The sequence below is a fragment of the Camelina sativa genome, chromosome 14 (assembly GCF_030686135.1).
Source record: "Camelina sativa cultivar CO46 ecotype springtype chromosome 14, ASM3068613v1".
NCBI lineage: Eukaryota > Viridiplantae > Streptophyta > Magnoliopsida > Brassicales > Brassicaceae > Camelina > Camelina sativa.
The window spans coordinates 29,252,668-29,272,947 of record NC_141893.1 but is presented as its reverse complement, the minus strand read 5'-3'; the positions used below and the strand labels follow the sequence as shown (position 1 = coordinate 29,272,947).

The 20,280-nt window shown below is 36.7% G+C and overlaps 1 long non-coding RNA gene, 1 other non-coding gene and 3 pseudogenes across 2 annotated transcripts; 2 read left to right on the top strand and 3 right to left on the bottom strand.

Moving 5' to 3' along the window:
* Positions 1 to 2,006: 2,006 nt before the first annotated feature.
* On the bottom strand, positions 2,007 to 2,707 carry LOC104743998 (uncharacterized). The gene is made up of 3 exons (XR_002035104.2): positions 2,652 to 2,707; positions 2,423 to 2,476; positions 2,007 to 2,066 (listed from the first exon to the last, which is right to left on the bottom strand). It is a non-coding gene; the product is annotated as an uncharacterized LOC104743998 (long non-coding RNA).
* Positions 2,708 to 5,263: 2,556 nt separating this feature from the next.
* On the bottom strand, positions 5,264 to 6,702 carry LOC104743997 (glutathione S-transferase F14-like; annotated as a pseudogene).
* A 531-nt stretch (positions 6,703 to 7,233) lies between these two features.
* LOC147928769 (uncharacterized) lies at positions 7,234 to 10,112 on the top strand (annotated as a pseudogene).
* Positions 10,113 to 11,601: 1,489 nt separating this feature from the next.
* On the top strand, positions 11,602 to 12,448 carry LOC104742523 (putative E3 ubiquitin-protein ligase RHY1A pseudogene; annotated as a pseudogene).
* A 3,436-nt stretch (positions 12,449 to 15,884) lies between these two features.
* LOC147928768 (small nucleolar RNA R71) lies at positions 15,885 to 15,991 on the bottom strand. Its single transcript, XR_015581178.1, has one exon. It is a non-coding gene; the product is annotated as a small nucleolar RNA R71 (small nucleolar RNA).
* Positions 15,992 to 20,280: the final 4,289 nt, after the last annotated feature.

The following is a 20,280-nucleotide window of genomic DNA, read 5'->3' as shown; positions in this document are numbered from 1 at the left end:
AAAAGACTAAATACAATAAAATTAATCACAAGTGAAGTATATTCTTCACGTCATAAATAAAGTCCATTGATTTTACTATTCCATATTTAGACCTACTACTAATCTCACAAAAAAAATATGGACATCCTTATGTGCGTTTGATGAATGCAGCCAAACTATTTTAAAATGATTTTCTTAGGATAAGTTAGAATTGTATATAATTTTCAGATTTAATAGTCATTTATTCTCTATATGAACATAAAGATTTATTAACATGAAATTAAAAGACAATTTCGTTTTGAAAAAGAAAAAAAGATAGTTTCATAGGTTTCTCGACAATGTTGACCTTTGACCCTGCATAAACACAACCAAATTATTAGCTAATTTAAAAAACATTAAAAATTAACAACAATTAGAATCTTAATTATGTTTATGTGTATTACATACCTATGAGTTTGATTCCCAAATCCAAATTATTGAACCAAAGTTTGTCATCTACAAAAACAAAGCACACAAATTAATAATACACAAAAATCACCATCTAACTCAATACTAACCACAAAATTGCATCATTGTTTAACAAAAATAATTACAGCTCGATGAGTTGCTTTGAGGATCCATGTTCTATGAACAACTCTTCCTGCTCTTTTGAATCTAGGATTTAAACACAAATATTTCGTTATATATAGGAAAATGGTATGGGATAAGTTGAATATCTGTTTGTGATTTTTCATTTATTGTTAAGATATTTTTTGCCCAAAACATTGTATAAATTTCCTAATTATTCGTCCACAAATTTCGCCACCATATATTTGCCCATATCTTGTTTTAATACTTGTTTTATGACTAAAATAAAAGGTTTTAACCTTACCAAAAAAATCTATATTTTAAACAAATCTTACTAAAATTTTAGAATATCAAAAATTCAATATCAGTTACTAATTACTTAAATTATCTTCCGTTAATTTCAAACCATAATCAATGAAAAATTATTATAGATTTGAATTTATACTTTTCATCATTTATTTTAAATTTTCTTGTAAAATTATAATTTTCACGAAATTAGGATTTAGTAGATCTGCTATTTTACTAAACATTATATATTCCATAAATTTTTTAAAAATAATTTATTTTTATCTATAAGTTGAATATATTTTTGAAATACTTTCTTATTAATCATTTTGAAATCAATAGAAAAGAACATATTCTGTTTATATTTTTCACTGGTTATTATCGTCATGTTTGTAATTATTGTTTTAATTCATAAAAATAATTTTATTTTTTTTGAACAGATTTAAAAAATAGTTGTTGTAAGTTAAAGAGGGCTATAAAGTAACGTTATTTATTTCCATTTTTGATAATTTAATATTTGTTTTCTTTAATTAACCACATTATTTATGTTAACAAATTAATTTGGACTACTTCTTACCTAATTAAATAGTTATCATTATATTAAAATTAAATATTTGTTTCCAGAAATATCTCAAAATATATTAGAAAATTAAATATATTTACATATATGTAATTTCGAATTTAAGAGTCCAACAAATTTAAATAATTTCCTTAAATATTAGGTAATTATTATTATTTTAAATTCAATTTCCATAAACATTAGATAGTTATTATCTTGTTGATTGCACTGTTATAGTTAGATAATTTCAATTCCCATAAACATTAAAAATTGCACCCGATTTTTTAGTGTTATATTTTAAATTTTGGTTTGGCTAATACTATTAATATCAATCTGTTTGGTTCCTATGTTTGGATACATGATTTATATATATCCTTATTCTGTTTTCAGTGGCATTTTATGTAATAATCTCTTAATCTATGTCTACTTATTAAAAATGCTTCCCTTTTAATAGTATATTACTTCCCTTTTAATAGTATATAGATAGTAAAAGTATGGAATTTTCTCTGTTTTCTGTCTGAACTACAAATGCTTTGAGCAACTAAGGTCAGAAGTTATAGCCACACACCAAAAGATACCCAAATAATACCAAATCAGGGTCTAAAGTTGGACCTCCTTATTACATCAATCTCTTCTTTGGAAACAGAACAGCTTTAGCCCTGGAGACCAATGATACCTGCAAAATGGTAGACGTAAGGCCAGTCAGTTGATCCTCTGCGGGTCTATTACATTAGGAATGAAACTTAGTATCAGGAACTGTAGTTGTGTGGAATCTCACGAGCCTAAAGTCAATCTCAAGTCACTCCCGAAACAGACAGAAACTATACTGCGTTTTCGGACATAGATGATGTAATAGGGTTATCGATTTTCGGCCAAACCCCAAAATGCAAGATGATATATAAAACAAAGATGAACCCCTGAGCTGCCAGAGAATCAATGGAGTTCAAGATGGGAGTGCTGGTAATGACCCAGTTTCTGATAGATTAATTTTCCACAGGACATGAGAGTAAAATGTGGATTAAAATTACTTACCACAGGCAACACGACAGCCTGCGTTTCCGGTAGCCAAGCTGAGTTCATGGCCTCCTAAAAAAGTAAAAAACAAAACGAGTTCAGGTTAAAGTGTGTTCATAGGATACATGTTGAGTCATAAGCGAGATGCAGTAGATGTCGACTGGATATCCTTTAAACTCAGTTAACATAACAAGGGAACTAGAACAAAAAAAAATCTCCATAAAAAACATTAGACAAATGTAATCACCCTTTCGGAGGCCATCAGGGTCTGCGTGGACAACAACAGCCCTTCCAACAATAGAGTTTGGTCCAGTAAGAGGAATCTTTGGAACAAACACAAAGTGGGTATTGAATTTGGTATTTTAGAAGATGTTGGAGTATTCTTCAAATCACTTGTTATTCAATTGATGATTTTTAAAAATCTATTGAAATCCTATGTTATTCAAATTGAGATTTAAGTAGAATCATATAAAATAATTCACAATCTCTTTTTATTCAATCAATGATTTATAAATTTCACTTAAAATCCATTGTTATTCAAAATATCATAAACTTTTTAGAATTGCTACTTTGGAGGATTTGAAAGACAATTGTTTTTTTTAGTTGAAAAATGTGACCAAGAGAATAACACCCTTTGAGATAGAATTTTGAAAGATTTCAAAGATCTTCTTCCTCTTCCCCTTTTTTATAAGACTTCGACTAAAGGTGCTGCTAATCCACCCGCTGCACCACTAAAATAAGGCTCAAGATCTTAGTACACAATAATCAACAAGCATAAAAAATAATATGCACCCAAATCTTCCGTTTCTCTTATCCTTGTGATGATCATCAAACACGTATGTGCAGTTTTTTTTTGTTGGCTATGTTTTTAGTGCATGTGATGATCATATACATATTATTTTTTGTAAGTTGGACAAACAATAAGATAGATAACGACGTACGTGGCCGAGTTTATACATCTCATCTCACTCCGATCTCATTTTTTTTTGTGTTTAATCATCTTTAAACGATTGATTTCCATGTTAGATATATGTTTTCAGTAGCTGTGATTTGTTTCATCTTTTAAACAAAAACTATGGGTTGACCCCGAACCCCGAAGGCCGATGGAGAACGCTCTAATAATAATCGGGCCATGAGACACGTCATCATGTGAATTTTGTGCTGGGAACGAGGATGACTTGAGAGATCATTGGAAACAAATTTCCTTTTCTTGTGTTGTAAAATATTCTAAAATCACCTAAACTTTATTAGTAAAATCTCACAGAATCACATTTCTTTTCTTTAATTTTTATAGAAAACTCTAAAAACTATTCAAATCTTCTAAACTCTCACCCAAATCTTTCAAAATTCCAAAATATTAAAATCCCACCAAATCCTCTAAAATACAAGTTCAATACCCCCTCTTTGAAAAATGTCTAGAGCAGTTGTGAACAAAATGTGTAGTCAGTGATGGTGAAGGTGGCAGTTCCTGGGAAAAGAAAAACAAAATACTATATGTAACTCCATGAACACTAAAGCTGGTGATAGATGAAAAACGCAACTATGAAAGTAAGACTGCAGAAGCACAATTGAGAGAGAGTAGCAAAAAATATGTCTAAAAAAGATCGAGATGAGGGATAGAGATGTTGAGAAGGGATACCATCGTCTCCAACAGTGATGTTTCCTAGGTCGCCAACATGTCGATTAGCATCCTCTGGGGCACCGTGTGTTTTACCATCAGGGTTGAAATGTGGACCTAGGAAAAGGAAAATGACCAAAAGTTTAGTATCAATTTCAATGACTGAGACGATAACAAGAAAAAAAACCCATAACAAGAACAAAAAGCTCATAAAGTTACCAAGCCAATCAAAATTTCCAGAAAGGTGTTCACAGAGGTATAAGAGTTACCAGTAGACAAACCAAATTTTAATGTACGTGCTCAGAGTACTTCATACTTTTGGCCGTGCCAAAGGATGAGAATCCTCGAAGACTTCACTTGTTGCATTGCAACTTCCACGGCCTTGTTCCACCAGTTAAAATTTGGATGTGAAGTGTTTATGTAATCCATCTGCAAACGGCATTGAAGAAATTAACACCACCAATGAAGCAATCATAACCTCCAGCACTAATAATTTAGTTCACAATTTAAAAGAATGTAATCAATCAAAAACGAGGAAATCACCGCTCAAGAGGAACCAAGATGAGAAAATATCAGTTTAGGCTCCTTATACGCAATACAACAACTCAAATGAAAACAAATTATTGGGAACACAATACAGACCACCATATCAATATATGTTTACTTTCACACCAACTAATTTTGATTGATTAAATTCCAAATAAAATTAATAATTTGTATAAACATAAAGCAATTTCAAACATGTCTAATTAAGTTGATTAAATTACAATTATGTAAAAAATAAATTGTCATGGGGGTTAAATCATAAAATTAAAAATCAAAATAAAATTATACAATCTTAAACACTATAAAAAAAAAAAAATTTTAAATCTAGTTATATTTGACAAAATTTACATACTCCTCCATCCATATTCCCATGATTAAGAACTTAAATCGCATCAAAATTCTTGTGCTGATTTATTAGCTAAAACAGCAGTCTCATGTAATTTTTAATGGTCTTTGTTCCATAATTGTCTGGCTTCTCTACTCTTGTAAACAATGATTATGTCAACGCAAACTAATAAAGTGATTTAGAAGGAAAAAAAAAAGAGTAAGAACTTAAATCGCATATTCGCATGTTGGATTATTTTGATACAAACACATAATATGTTTGGAAAACCCAAAGAAAACACACAAATTGCTTCAATTCATTACAAATTGACTCATACAAATAAATACCATGCATAAATGACTCACTGAGACTATCGGTGCTTAGCCAATGCAGTTTTTTCCTGAGCAACAATAGTTGTTAATTCATGACACGATGAGTCTAAGCTTTTAGGTAAACGACGATGCTTCATCAAGTCAACGATGCGGTTTTTCATGACGACTGTTTTTAGCCAACGGGTCTCGACTTCATCTTCTCGACCCATGCGGCTACATTGGGACGCGAATAGATCAAGTTTTTCAGCTCTTGTTCTTCCGTGTTCAACAAGTAATCAATCAGCGGAAGATGATGAAGATCTGCTAAAGTGAAGCTTTCGCCCGCCAAGTATGGAAACTAGGCTACATCAACCAATTCAATTACGTTTTTTAACTGATCAATATATATGTTTAAACACGTCTCGTAGAAATTTAAGGCCAGTTAGAAATTCTGTAACGGCCGTTTAACGCTGTTAAGTCTCGGGTTGAAATCTACTAACGATTTAAAGATAAAGTTTTATTTGACAACAATTTAATATATCGTGTATTTTTGTTCCAATTAAAAACTATTGGGTATTAAACGTCCAAATAAAAATAAGTTGAAGTTTTTTTAAGAAATTTTCCTTTTAAATTATTGTTTCGAAACTTAGCTATAAGACTAACAAAGAAATATATTAAAAATGTATTGAACATGTAATTTTTTGCAAAACCATAAAAAAACCGCTAGACCATTCAAATCCAAGATTTAAAATAAAATTATAGAATAGGAGACAAGATTAATACCAGAAAGTTTGAGATCTCCATCTTCGAGAACCGGGACTTCACCTAATGGCTGCAAAAATTGGAAGGAAATTAATGGTAGTCATTCATACACCTGAAGTTAAATCTGGTAGATGTAATAGTTAAGAGTTATGTATGAGTTTGTTTATACATTGAGAGTAGGGAGAAAGGTTTTGGTTTTGGATTCACCAGCAATCCAGTCTACGAATACAAGTTGGAAGTCAAGACCTTTTTCATTGATACCAAATTTGGAAGTCAAGACCTTTCTCGTGTAGCCGAATTTAGATAAAAACCTTCCACAGTGGAGCCATTTCTTTGTCCATGCACTAGCGTAGTTTTATTATCTAGTCCGATTGTGATATCCGTATTTATATCCATTATCACCCTTAATTTTCAAAAGGAGTATATATTAGAAACCTTTCAGCCTTCTAAGAGTTGCTTATGGAGATTGATAGTTGGATTATTAACTGTCTGTCAGACTCATTAACTCGATAACAACCAAAAGATGAGTTCATTAACAAAGTGGGAAATTTTTATTTATCTTAAACCAACTTGTAAACTGCAACTAGTACATTGACTTAGTTAACTGACAAAACAATTAATGGACTTCAACTGAATAGGCCCAAACTTATTTGGGCTTCTTACCTCACTTGTCGATACGACGACACCGTTTGAAGAAATGTCTTCCTTCAGACAACAACGAGTGGGATGACGTCATCTTTTCACTGCAGTTTCCAGTTACACGAGGTATCCTATAAAACATGGCCACACATCTGAAATTTAATAATGTACTTTTAGCTATACTAACTATATGTTTGGCATGCCTACATATATCAAGTATATGACATTATGTATTTCACATCATGGACATAAAAAATCGGTTAACCTTGTGATTTCCCCGACAACGACTGGCGTTGACTCAACAGAATCATCATCGGACAAAACTGAAACCCGATCCGGATTCCTGCGACCCAACTAAAAAATCAGACCCGGTGCAATTTTTGTTTTGGATCGATTTTTATTGGGCTTTTATATGTTAATAAAACAGGCCCATGATCGATTAATTCCATTGTTTTTGGTAAAAATGAGAATCGACGGAAACAGAAAAAGTTAAAAAGTTTTATCCTCAAAATCGAAGAAGTGTCGAAGAGATCCCCTTTTCAATTAGGGTTTTTACTGGTACGAAATGCAGTGAAATATTTGCTGGAAATCTAAATAAAGAAGGAATCGGCTGTTGATTCTCGTCCCAATGAGGTAAATTTGGATGTTTGCTGTTGATTTTTAACTTTTTTTATGTTGTTTTGAATAAGTGGGAACAAGTGGGAAAGTGGAGTTGTTGTCGGAAAGATTCTCCTTTATATGTTATTGTCGGGTTATCTCTGGTTATTGTCGAGTATTGTTGTCTGGCTGTGTGGCCTTAGTTACATTGTTTATAACAACATGTCTCGTTTGTCTCTGAATTATATATCATTTTTTGTAGTGAAAAAATCACAGTGAAAGTGAATTGCCATCATTCGGGCCAATTCACAACAGACAATGGAGTGTTGAAGTACATCGATGGAGTTATTGAAGTTTTTGAGGTTGATTCAGTGACAATTTTTCAAGACGTATTGCTAAAAATGCTTGCGAAAAGAGTCAACAACCTTGGGAGAATGTGGTACAAGCTACCATTCGAAGAAGTATCAGATAAGCAGCCTCTGTGGGAGAATGTTGATAGCAATAAGAATAAATTGGTGTCAAAAGGTCGTTGGATGGGAGAGGTGGACATCTTCTTTGAAAAGGCACATGAAGAAAAAGAAAAAGAAAAAGAAAAAGCCATTGTAGATGCTGAGATAGTTCTTCCAGATAATCAGAGTGGTGATGATAGTGAGGATGGTAAATCGGATGCAGGTTTATCCGAACCGGATGAGTCAGATGATGAAGATGAGATTGTGGACGATGATGCTGGTATTGCAGAGGAGGATATTCAAGTATTCAACAATGAAAATTATGAGGAACAAATTTCGGATGATGATGAAGTATATCCTGCAACGGATGATGAATTTGGCGATGAAGAAGAGCAAGCAGAGAGATTGGTTAAGAAAGGCTTACCTGATGGTGTGTTTAGTTTGAGGCAGGTCTTTTGTAGTGGAAGTGACTTTAAGAAGAACATCATCAGATACATTTTGAAGACAAGGCGTAATGTGGTGTATTCTAGGTGGGAGAAGGACAAGCTTGAATGTGTTTGTAAAGGAAAAGGGTGTACTTGGAACATTTATTGTTCTATAGAGAACCCGGTTGGCAAGTGGATGGTGAAGCGTTACAATAGTGAGCATCTTTATCATCCAACAGGAAGGTGTGAAACGATAAAGACTCCTATAATCGCCTATCTGTTCTTCGAAGATATTAGAAGAGATCTAGAGATGAGTGGTCCAGAAATAAAAGATGAGATGAAGAGGAGGTACAACATCATTATCTCACCAAACCAAGCTAAAGTTGCAAGAAGGAAGATATTTGATAAGCTGCAAGCTGAGTGTGATGAGCAATTTTCAAGGTTAAGGGACTATGAGCTGCAACTATGGACTAGCAATCTACACACTACGGTGGAGATTAATACGACTAATAGGGATGATGGCAGTGAGGCATTTCATCAAATATATATTTTTCTTGAGGCATTGAGGAGTTCTTGGAAGCAGTATTGTAGACCAATCATTGGTTTGGATGGTACCTTCTTGAAGAACGCTACGCAAGGGATGATGCTTACTGCCATAGGAAGGGACCCTAATAATCAGATATTTCCAATAGCATGGGTTGTAGTTGATTGTGAGAACAATCCCAATTGGGAATGGTTTATTCGAAAACTAAAAGAAGACTTGAGCTTGGGGTTAGGTGAGAACATCACCTTGATTTCAGATATGCATAACGGATTGATTCATGGTGTTGCTACGGAGTTGCCAATGGCAGAGCATCGTGCTTGTGCTAGACACATATATGGAGCCATCAAGAGAGATCACAAGACAAACATGTTGAAGCCATTGTTTTGACGAGGTGCAAGCAGTTACAACAAAGCGGATTATAAAGAAAATTTGGCTATATTCAAGGAGTTCAATCCGCAGGCTTATAAAACTCTACTATGAAAGGATCCAAGTTCATGGTGTCGAGCATTTTTTAGGGTTGGTTGTTGTTGTGCGGATACACACAACAATCACACTGAGTCGTATAATAGAACTTTGAAGATTGCAAGGAGGAAGCCGTTTGTCCAGATGTTAGAGCTTATAAGAAGGGATGTTATGCAAAGGGTTACGAACCGGTCTATCATTACTGAGAAAGAAGCTGCAAAATTCACAAAAAAGCAAGGAAAGAGCTGGAGAAATCTTGTGAAAAAGCTCAATATTGTGCATTGATTTCTAGCACTGGTGGAGAGTATGAGATTGTTGAATTTGGGATTGGATATGCAGTGAGTTTGAACAAGCATGAATGTGCATGCAGGAAATGGGATTTAACGGGTATACCTTGTCGTCATGCCGTATGTGCAATCAGAGAACTGAGTCTGGAAGTCGAAGACTATATATCAGACTACTATTTGAGGGAGAAATGGAAGGGAACATATAGAAGAGGACTGCGGCCTGTGAATGGAGTTAAGTTTAGGAAGATTTTGGAAAACCACGAATCGTTGCACCTCCTTATAAACGCCCTGCAGGGAGACCAAAGGGAAAAGCCAGGATCAAGGGACTAAATGAATCACCTCACAAAAAGAAGAGTGAGACAAAGGTTGATCGAAAAGGAAGAATAGTGCATTGTGGTTTATGTGGTGTACCAGGACGTAATTCACGAAAGTGTCCTCATGAGGTATTCGTGATGTCCATTTGATTTGTTTACATTTTGGTACATATGGATAATCAGTTGTTTTTGTTTTTTTTTTTGTCTCCGGAGAGTAGGGCAAAGAGAAGGAAGCTTACAGAGACGACCCCTCTATTGGAAGCTCAAGACCAATCGGAAATGGGAGCAGCATTGGCAGCCATAGAGAATCAAGATCAGGCGGCAATGGAGGCAGCATTGGTAGCCATGGAGAATCAAGATCAAGATGTTGTTGAAGTGCAAGATGTGTCATCGACAGCACCACAAGGAAGTCAAGTTGTTAGTTTCTGATTTGGTAACTGAGATTGCAAGGAGCAGTTATTTGGATATTAAAACATTGTCATTGGGTTTAATTGGGTTTAGTATGTTTATCTAAAACCCTTAAATCGGCTAAGCTTGTTAATTAACTGTCATTGGGTATTGTTGGGTTTCCTTTTGGTAATTTGTTTTATTAAAACATGACAGTAAAGCTTATTCTGTTGTAATCCTTGTACCATCCAAACAAAAAGGATTACATAGTTTAGTCATTACATTTCTAGCCATTACAGGACCAATCCTACAAATCAACTTCAAACATCAATAAAAACTACTTCACCTATCCAAGTATGATGCAAATACGATGAAATACATAGTCATTATTGAGACCAAACTCAACCAAGTACGATGACTCCAATTGCACATACAAGCAAGCCTGTCAAACACGTGATATAGATGTGTTGACGAGACACCAATGCTTCCATATCATCAATCTTCTTCTTCTGCAGCTGATGTGTCTCTAAATCACCCTTAAGCTCTATGATTGTTGTTGGTAGTTGACTGATTATCTTATTCTTCTCACTAATTTCTGCTTGAGCTTCGACCAATGATGTTCTCGCCCAGCCTTTCACTTCTTCTTCATCAACCCAACTAAAGTACTTACAATGACCATTACCACCTTCATACACACATCAAACAACTGCTAAATCAACATATCTACTCACCTCAATATTTTTCGAAATACAAGCAATACATACCTTGTACAGCTCACACCCGAGGAACCTTCGATTAGGATTTCTCACCGTTTTTTATACGAATATCTTCACCGGCAATCCACAGTGACAAACTTGCCCCACTCTAGTAGACCTGCTACTCATGCTACTAGAAGATTCCGAGCTTAATTCCATCTTTGTTGATTTGGGAAAAAATATGAGAAATTGGATTAATCAATCTTGGGCCTGTTTTATTAACAGATAAAAGCCCAATAAAAATTGATCCAAAACAAAAATTGCACCGGGTCGGATTTTTTAGTTGGGTCGCAGGAGTCCGGGTCGGTTTCAGTTTTGTCCGGTGATGGTTTCGTTGAGTCAACGCCGGTCGTTGTCAGGGGAAATCACATGGTTAACCGATTTTTATGTCCATGATGTAAAACACATAACATCATATACTTGATGTATGTGGGCATGCCAAACATATAGTTGGTGTAGTTAGGAGCACATTATTAAACTTGGGATGTGTGGCATGTTTTGCAGCATACCTCTTGTAGCTGGCCATCTTTTTTTCCGCAATGCTCTCTGTCTCTCTCTCCTCCTTATCTCATCGTCTCTGCACTTGTTTCAGAGATCATATTAACGAACGAATTCGGTGATTGATCGGTGCATGACGAGCGCATCAGAGCTGTTCTCTACACGAAGATCTCGTCCAGGTCGATCCGACCCGGATTTAGAATCTGATACTTCTTCTTATCGATACCACTCACACAATCATCATCGCCATCTCGGTACCCATCACCATAACCAACATCATGATTCTGACGGCTGTGATCTTCTCCGAAGACCCACTCCACGTCTCCGACGCTTCTGTCACCATACTGTTAAGTTTCCTTCCTCCAAAGAGTAGTTTCAATAGTCGTATGAATGTTTTAATGAATCTGATCCAATTTATTAAAATCTCGCCTAATATTTGAATTCAATAACGTAAACCTATTTGTGATGTTCAAGGCACCGCTCAGTATTTGAATCCTGACAGTAGTACTAATACTGAAACTCAGAGTGGCAGCTTTGTAAACCTAAGTGGATCCGAGAGGCTTCCTGGAGCTGTTCTGCTTGCAAGGGCAAGACTTTTCGAAAGATTGAGAGGTGTTTCTTTGTCTGGTAACAGGTCTGTAAAATTCTAGAGTTTTACTTGATGTGTGCACTCGAGTCCGATTTTAGTTTTTTTTTCTAAAGATGATTGCTTTCGGCTGATCACAATTCTGGTTTTGATTTGCTCTTGATTCTTGTTAGAATTGGTTAAGACTTTAGCGGGAACATTAGTATTTGTGGATTCTTGTTAGTTGGTACTACGTGTATACTTAACGATCTTTAAGGATCTTATTTTCACAACTTGGGGGTACTGAAGTTGTATGGTGTCAACTTTGTCTTTTTTTCTGATTCAGTCGAAGCAACAGAGTATCATTGGGAGCTGAGCAAAGGGAGTCCTCATTTCATTCTACAGATGTTGATCCAATTTTTCAACTAGAAGGGCTTCAAGTGACCAATGAATGTAACAAGAAACCGCAAGGTCTTACTCAGGATGCTATTAACTGTTTACACCAGCAAACTTTTAGCTCAGCCGAAGTTAAAACTGAGATGAGAGTGATGAGCTCATAAGAGTATAAGAGAGGTAAAAGAGAACACGTGCAAACAAGAATACACGTGAGAATGAAGCTGGAGTGAAGAAGAAGTTAGTTATGTTTCCATAACAAACTACGTTAGGACCTTTAGTATAAATAGGGGTTGTGGCATTCATTGGTGAGTCATGTTGAAGGTTGTGTGTTGTTGAAGCTTCTCCTGCGTGAGAAGGGAGCTTGCGTGCTCTGTTACGGTGTGATAGGTGATTGAGAACTGTAACTCAATCTCTATCAATTGGTGCGTTAGTGACAACCGATCGACCGAAATCGCAATCAGATGACCAAGATGATACTCGATTCGCAGTTGTCGCCGATTCAATCAGAGGTTTCGCCGGAGTCCGATGAAGATCCTATTCCGAGGAAAGACTGAGATCGAAGACGATGCAACAAACAGTGGATCAAATCCTGCTTCGTCTTCCACCGTTAGATACGAATCGCGATTCACCGGAGCTGTGATTGAAGGATTCTCAGAAATTTCACGATCAGGTACCAAATTCTTTCGCGGAACCACGCCGTAGTGAGTTAGGTCCTGGATCTCGTAAGAATTTGTTGCAAAATGTTGAGATGCCTGTGTTTCGTGGTGAATACATATATAGCTGTCTCTCGTGTGTGGAACAATACTTTCGCATTGAGAAATTTTCAGAGGTTGAGATATGGGAGTTCGTCTCTATACATTTGGCGGGTGAGGCATTAGCTTGGTATACTAGGCAGATTAACAACTCTAGATTTGAGAATTGGAGTCAGTTCAAATCCATATTGTTTCAGCGATTTGGTACTCCATGTATAAGAGGTCCAAGTATGCGTTTATTTTGCATCAAATAGAAGGGCACAATGGCTGAGTATGTGCATCAGTTTGAATATTTATCTGTCAAGTCACAGGGTTAGATGATCGTAAGCTTCAGGGGATTTTTATGTGTGGATTAACACAAGAAATGCAGGAAATGGTGCATGTGAAGAAGCCTCAAACCTTATCGGAGATGATTGCTTTTGCAAGGTCCATGGAGTCTAATGAAGAGGAATTGTGTCTGATTAGTGATTCGATTCAGAAGCCTGCATTGTACTGTCATGATGACTCAAAGTCTGTTCAATACCTTCCAGTGGAGTCACAGACGAAAACACCAGTTGTGGAAGAAATTAATGAGCAATTTGTTGCCTATGGAGAAGTTGTCCCGGTATCTTTTCTTGAGACTGATATATTGCAGCCTCCTGCCCACCAAATGTTTGCTCTCAGGCCTAAAAGACTTCGAGATAAGAGGAAGCTAAATTTGTCCCCCAAGACCTCGATGTTTAAGTTCAAAACTGCAGCACAGTATGAGAATGGGTGATATATCATGGTTTTTAGGTGTTTTTAGCCATGATATAAGTCTTATTTATAGAGTCTTTTTGGTATTTTTTAGAGTCTTTTGAGTCTTTATAGGATTTAACATAGATGGGAGCATAATGAAGCTAAATAAGAAGATTTGGAGCTTAATCAAGCATTGAGGCTGAAGTTACGAAGTTGGGAGACAAATTCAGAGGATGCATCGATCGATGCTACCTTAGTGTCGATCGATGTTGGACCAAAGAAGAAATCGGAAGTTTTCCCACAAGTTTTGAAGATTTACAAAGCTGCCCCAAAGTCTTCCATATTTGCATCATTAGTCCCTGGACGTTTTTAGGAATATATATAGGATTTTGATGGTCATTGTGGAGACCTAAGCTTTAATTTTCCTGCAACTTTTTAGAGAGCAACCCTGTGAGATTTTGAGAGTTTTGAAGAGAGAGATCTGCTTTGAGAGAAGAATTCTTGAACTCCCTTTTACTCTTTAAATTTCAATTGCTTATTATTCAGAAAATATGTTTTGTTCTTCATTAAACATGTCTGAGTAGTTCGCTTGTTAGGTTTAGGGTTATTCATAGGGTTTTTATGATTTATTAGATCTGTTATTTTTAGGATTTTTTATCTTTCTAGATCTTCATCTTAGGTTGTTCTTCATATTAATTCTTGATTGATCACCTAGAATTAATATCTAGGAAAATAAATTGATATGAGAATATAATTGATTTTCCTGATAAAACCTTTTGATGAGCAAAATTATTTCCTGCAAAGAGTTTTGATTTAATAATTTTGTTAACAATCTAAACTTGTTTTTAAAGCTGATTTATTACCTACCTAGAATTTTGCAAAGAGATTTGGATTTTCTGGTTTTAAATTTAGATAATATTTGCAGTGAGAATTGATTTATTTTACCAAGAGTTTAGAGTTCTAGATCTGATCTTAATTGCTTGAATCATAATTTATTGATTGATTTAATATTTCATAAATTCCTGAGAAATTCCCTAGGCCTAGCTTTTTAATTCTTTGAATTTACAACACTTTTACATTCTGTTTTGCATTGTATTTAATTTAATATTTTGATTTAGCATAATTAAAAGATTCATAAGTCTATTGTTTGATCTAGAGTCTCTGTGGATTCGACCCCTAGAGTATTACAACTGCAAGGCTGTTAGTATCATTAGGGTATTACAATTTGATCATATCAAATTTTGGCGCCGTTGCCGGGGACTCTTTTGATTCACCATTAGATTAACATCTTTGATTTTGTCTAGATTTTTATTTTTCTGTTTTACTCACACGCTTTTGTTTCTTTTCACTTGTGTGTTTCAGGTACATGCCTAAGCCTAGCACCAGGAAAAATCCTACTGGTCCAGTTGTTAAGCTTTCAAACCAAGAGTTAGGGCAACTAGAGCGTGATAACACAAAAGCAGCCAAGTCAGTGAAGATGGTCAAAACACTCATATTGAGACCTGATGAGGCTGGAGTTTTGAAGGATCAAGAGGGCAATGTGTACAACGAGCAAGGCCAGAAACTTGATGCTGAAGGACGGGTTATTCAGGAAGAACTCGTCGTGGCCGATGAGAATGCACGTGGCGTCGAGCGATGCAACGATGGCGTCGATCGACGCAACCTGGATGGCATCGACCGACGCAACCTTAGCGTCGATCGGTGCAATGCCAGGGCCGATGCGGATAATGTTCAGAGGCGACAGGATGACAATGGAGATCTTGTCAAGACTCTTGCGGACTTCAATAGGCCAGACTTATTCTATGAGAACCGCTCCGCAATTGTCCCTCCTCCATTCCCAAGGAATGATTTTGAGCTGAAGCCTGCCTACTTCGCTCTTGTTGGACAAAGGCCATTCCAGAACTTGCCGCATGAGAAGCCTCTAGACCATATTGAGCACTTTGAGGATATAGTCACCAGCATCAAGGCTAATGGAGTCACAGAGGACTATCTCTACTGCAAGCTTTTCCCCTACTCTCTTGCTGGGGAAGCTTCTCATTGGCTAAGGCAGCTCAAACCAGGATCTCTGACAACCTGGCATGACATCAAGGTGGCGTTCTTGAACTACTTCTATGATGATGCGATGTCTGATGAGCTGAGGATTAAGCTCTCTACCTTTAGACAAGGACCTGCTGAATCTTACAAAGCTGCTTGGTTAAGGTTCAAGGCATACCAGAGAGACTGTCTGCATCATGGGTTCTCAGAGGTGCAGCTGATTAGTATCTTCTTCAGTGGTATTGATTGGAGGTATCAGATGGCTTTGGATGCTGCTAGTGATGGGAACTTCAAGACAAGGTACCCAGATGATGCTGAAAATTTGATAGAGAGGCTAGCATCAAGCAACAGTACCAAGAATGCAGACTTAGAGCGGAGAAGAGCACATGAAGGTAATGGTTCAAATCAGTTTGCTGCGGTGAATGCTAAGCTGGATACAATCCACAATCTTCTTGTGGGAAAGAAGTCTGTTCATGTTGCTGAAGATGTTGAGACTTTTGAGCCAAAACCAGAGATTACAGAAGATGTCAACTATGTGAATGGAGCTGGGTATCAAAATCAGAGATTTGGTCAGAAGAATTCATTCTCAGGAAATCCAAACAGCAACTTCACAAGGACCTATGGATCTTCTTCTTACCAACCCCTCCCTCCACCCAATTCAGAAAGCAAGATGGAATCAATGATTGAGCAGATTCTTCAAGGTCAACAGAAGTTGACAGTAGACTTCTATGGGAAGATTGATTCTGCATACACTGAGCTGACTGGAAAGTTTGAAGCTTAAAACACTCATGTCAAGAAGCTGGAGAATCAAGTGATGCAGACTGTTGGGTCTGTTAAAAGACAAGAGAAACTTCTTTCTAGAAGAATAGAGAACCCCAACCATGCTTGTAATGCAATTTTGGTGAAGGAAGTAAACGATGATACGGTAGTGGATGTTGCATCGACCGATGCAGCTGCAAAGCACCGATCGACGCAACCCTCAGTGGTCGTAGAAGAGTTGAATTTGCGAGACAGCATCGACCGATGCAACTCAAGCATCGACCGATGCAACTCAAGCATCGACCGATGCAATGTCCAGGCCGAGAAGGAAGTTATGAAAGCTCCAATTCCAGTTGCTGAGAGAGTGTACAAGCCTAAAGTCCTTTTCCCTAAGCCTAGGAGGTCTAAGCAGGAGACTAAAGAAGCAAGATGCAAAGCTATGATGGACAAGGTGATGATAGAGATGCCTTTGGTTGATGCAGTGAAGTTTTCTCCTGGTATTAAGCGATATGTCAAGAGAATGGTCACCAATGGTTTGAGTCCTGAGGAAGGAGCATTGCTTACCAAGGATGTCAGCTCAATTCTGTTGAAGCAGCCTCCACAGAGAAAGAAAGAAAAGAAGCAGCAAATGGTTGTCTCACAGGAAGTAAGTGCAGTGATTCAAAGTAGGATTGCAGAGAAGTTACCAGATCCTAGAAGCTTTGTGCTTGATTGTTCTATATCTGCAGCACGGTTTGCTCATTCTCTTTGCGATCTCGGCTCTAGTATCAACCTGATGCCACATTTCGTTGCTGTGAGACTTGGGATGTCAGATTTCAAGCCAACTAAGATATCTCTTATCTTAGCTGATCGATCGAGAAGGATTCCTAAAGGTGTCTTGGAAGATATTCCGATTCAGATTGGAGATTGCATGATTCTCACTGACTTTGTGGTGCTGAAATATGACCAAGAGCCTAATGATCCTCTCATCTTAGGACGCTCTTTCTTGGCTACAGCTGGTGCCATCATAGATGTGAGGCAGGGACACATATCTCTGAATGTGGATGATTTGGTCATGAACTTTGAGATGGAAAAGCTAAGAAGAATTCCTACTATTGATGGTCAGACATTTTCTGTGGAGGTTGTTTCTGATCCGAATATAGAGCTTCATGAAGACATTACTGCTGGGTATGTCAAAGAGATGGAGACTGTTGAGAAAATTGCTGAGGAAAGTTGCAGAATCGTCGAAGAAACACGAGTTGCAGACCAAGCATCGATCGACACACCTCCACGAGAACGACCAGACTTGTCCACAACCGAAGATTCTCGAGTTGATTCCTTAGCTGCAAGTCCTAGACCGGTTGTAAAGCTGAAATCTCATCATTCTACAGCCAAGAACCCACAGGTAAGTCAAAGGTATGCATCTTCACCTAAATCTTCTCCTATCATCAATAAGAATTTCAAAGGTACAAAAACTGTTTTCCAGTTAACCAAGCCACGAGATTATCGTAGAGCGCTTGTTTCTTCTGTTGATGATTTTGCAGGACTTAAAAGAAAGCCACCCATTCCTCCGTCCTGCCCTGCTCATGATCCTCACATCCTTGGCAGATCTCATGCACCTACTGCCTACACACCACCTTAGATGCAGAGGACATTCTCTCGGAAGCATTCATTGCCATGTTCCAATCCACCGGATGCCTGAAATCCGACACAGTCAAGCTAATGACTGAAAACAAGCGCTTAGTGGGAGGCAACCCACTCATAGGTTTTTTTTTCCACTTTGAGCCATTTTTATTCTTGCTTTGAGTCAGTTTGAATTTGTATTGAATTATGAACTTCTATCTATCATGTTGCGTTTAATCTTGTGTTTGAGTGATTCTTAGCAGTGCTAACATCCAAGGAATGAGAGAAACATAGATTGATCGCAGCTAACTCAGGAGTAATGTTCGAATTCTCTGCATCTACAGTGTGCATCGACCGACACACCATCAGCATCGGTCGACACAGAACATCCAGTTTGGTAACACGTTTTTGTTCACAATTTCAATACTTATTCATTTTTGTTTATTTTTATTCGCCAATCTCTTACTTGATAACACTGGGGACAGTGTTGTTTAAGTCTGGGGGAGGCAGTTACTAACTATGTTTTTGTTTTTGAAAAAAAAAATGTTTTATTGAGTCAAAATTTTGTTGGGAACTATGATTTTTCTTTTTAGTGTACTGCCTTGGTTGGTTAATGCTGCAAATTGAATCCAGAATCCGACTAATGAAAAATCCAAAGGCTGACCAGTGAACCAAAAATATCCAAATTTCCAACAGAATCCACAAAAGCCTGAGGTAATTTCTGTGCTTTTCTTTTTACCTCATCAAGGAGATTAATGTTCATCGAGCTTGACTCCTTGTTCATACCTGGCAAGTAAGATTTCAAAAGAAAAAAATGGTACTCCTCTCCCTTATTTAAAGTTTGAAATATTTTTCCTGAGAGCTTTGTTTAAAAAAAAAAAAGAGAATAAAAGATGAGATGATTTTGATCAGTTTAGAGAGGTAGGTAAATTACCTGTGACCTCATTATTCTACTCTTGAGTCAAATGATCACACAAAGCTTGGAAGTGAGGGGTAGGTAAATTACCGATGACCCCATTATTCGCCTACAACTTTGAGAAAAAAAAAGAAGAAGATAAAAATAATAAAGCAAAGCTCTAAGGAAGATTAAAAAGAATAAGTCTTGGGGGGGGAGAAAGAGTACCACATGTTGTAAAAGATATATCTTGCTTGTTATGGTATTGTACGGGAATGAGTCTAGAAGGTTCTTGACATTGATCAAATTGATGAGTCCCACCGATGAAGGCTTAATGGAGGAAGTAGTGGAATTTGGCTTGAATTTGGGATGCTATGAAAGTCAACGGAGAAGTACATGGTGGTTCGATTTGGATTTATATGCTAAGCATATGGATTATGGTTAGGATGATCATGGCATTACTTTAAAAAGAAAATGAGTTTCTGCGTTTTCAAACCTCTATACAGGTTTAAGTTTATGTTTTGATTGAGGGCAAGCAAAGGCTAAGTCTGGGGGAGTTGATATATCATGGTTTTTAGGTGTTTTTAGCCATGATATAAGTCTTATTTATAGAGTCTTTTTGGTATTTTTTAGAGTCTTTATAGGATTTAACATAGATGGGAGCATAATGGAGCTAAATAGGAAGATTTGGAGCTTAATCAAGCATTGAGGCTGAAGTTACGAAGTTGGGAGACAAATTCAGAGGATGCATCGATCGATGCTACCTTAGTGTCGATCGATGCTGGACCAAAGAAGAAATCGGAAGTTTTCCCACAAGTTTTGAAGATTTACAAAACTGCCCCAAAGTCTTCCATATTTGCATCATTAGTTCCTGGACGTTTTTAGGAATATATAGGATTTTGATGGTCATTGTGGAGACCTAAGCTTTAATTTTCCTGCAACTTTTTAGAGAGCAACCCTGTGAGATTTTGAGAGTTTTGGAGAGAGAGATCTGCTTTGAGAGAAGAATTCTTGAACTCCCTTTTACTCTTTAAATTTCAATTGCTTATTATTCAGAAAAGATGTTTTGTTCTTCATTAAACATGTCTGAGTAGTTCGCTTGTTAGGTTTAGGGTTATTCATAGGGTTTTTATGATTTATTAGATCTATTATTTTTAGGATTCTTTATCTTTCTAGATCTTCATCTTAGGTTGTTCTTCATATTAATTCTTGATTGATCACCTAGAATTAATATCTA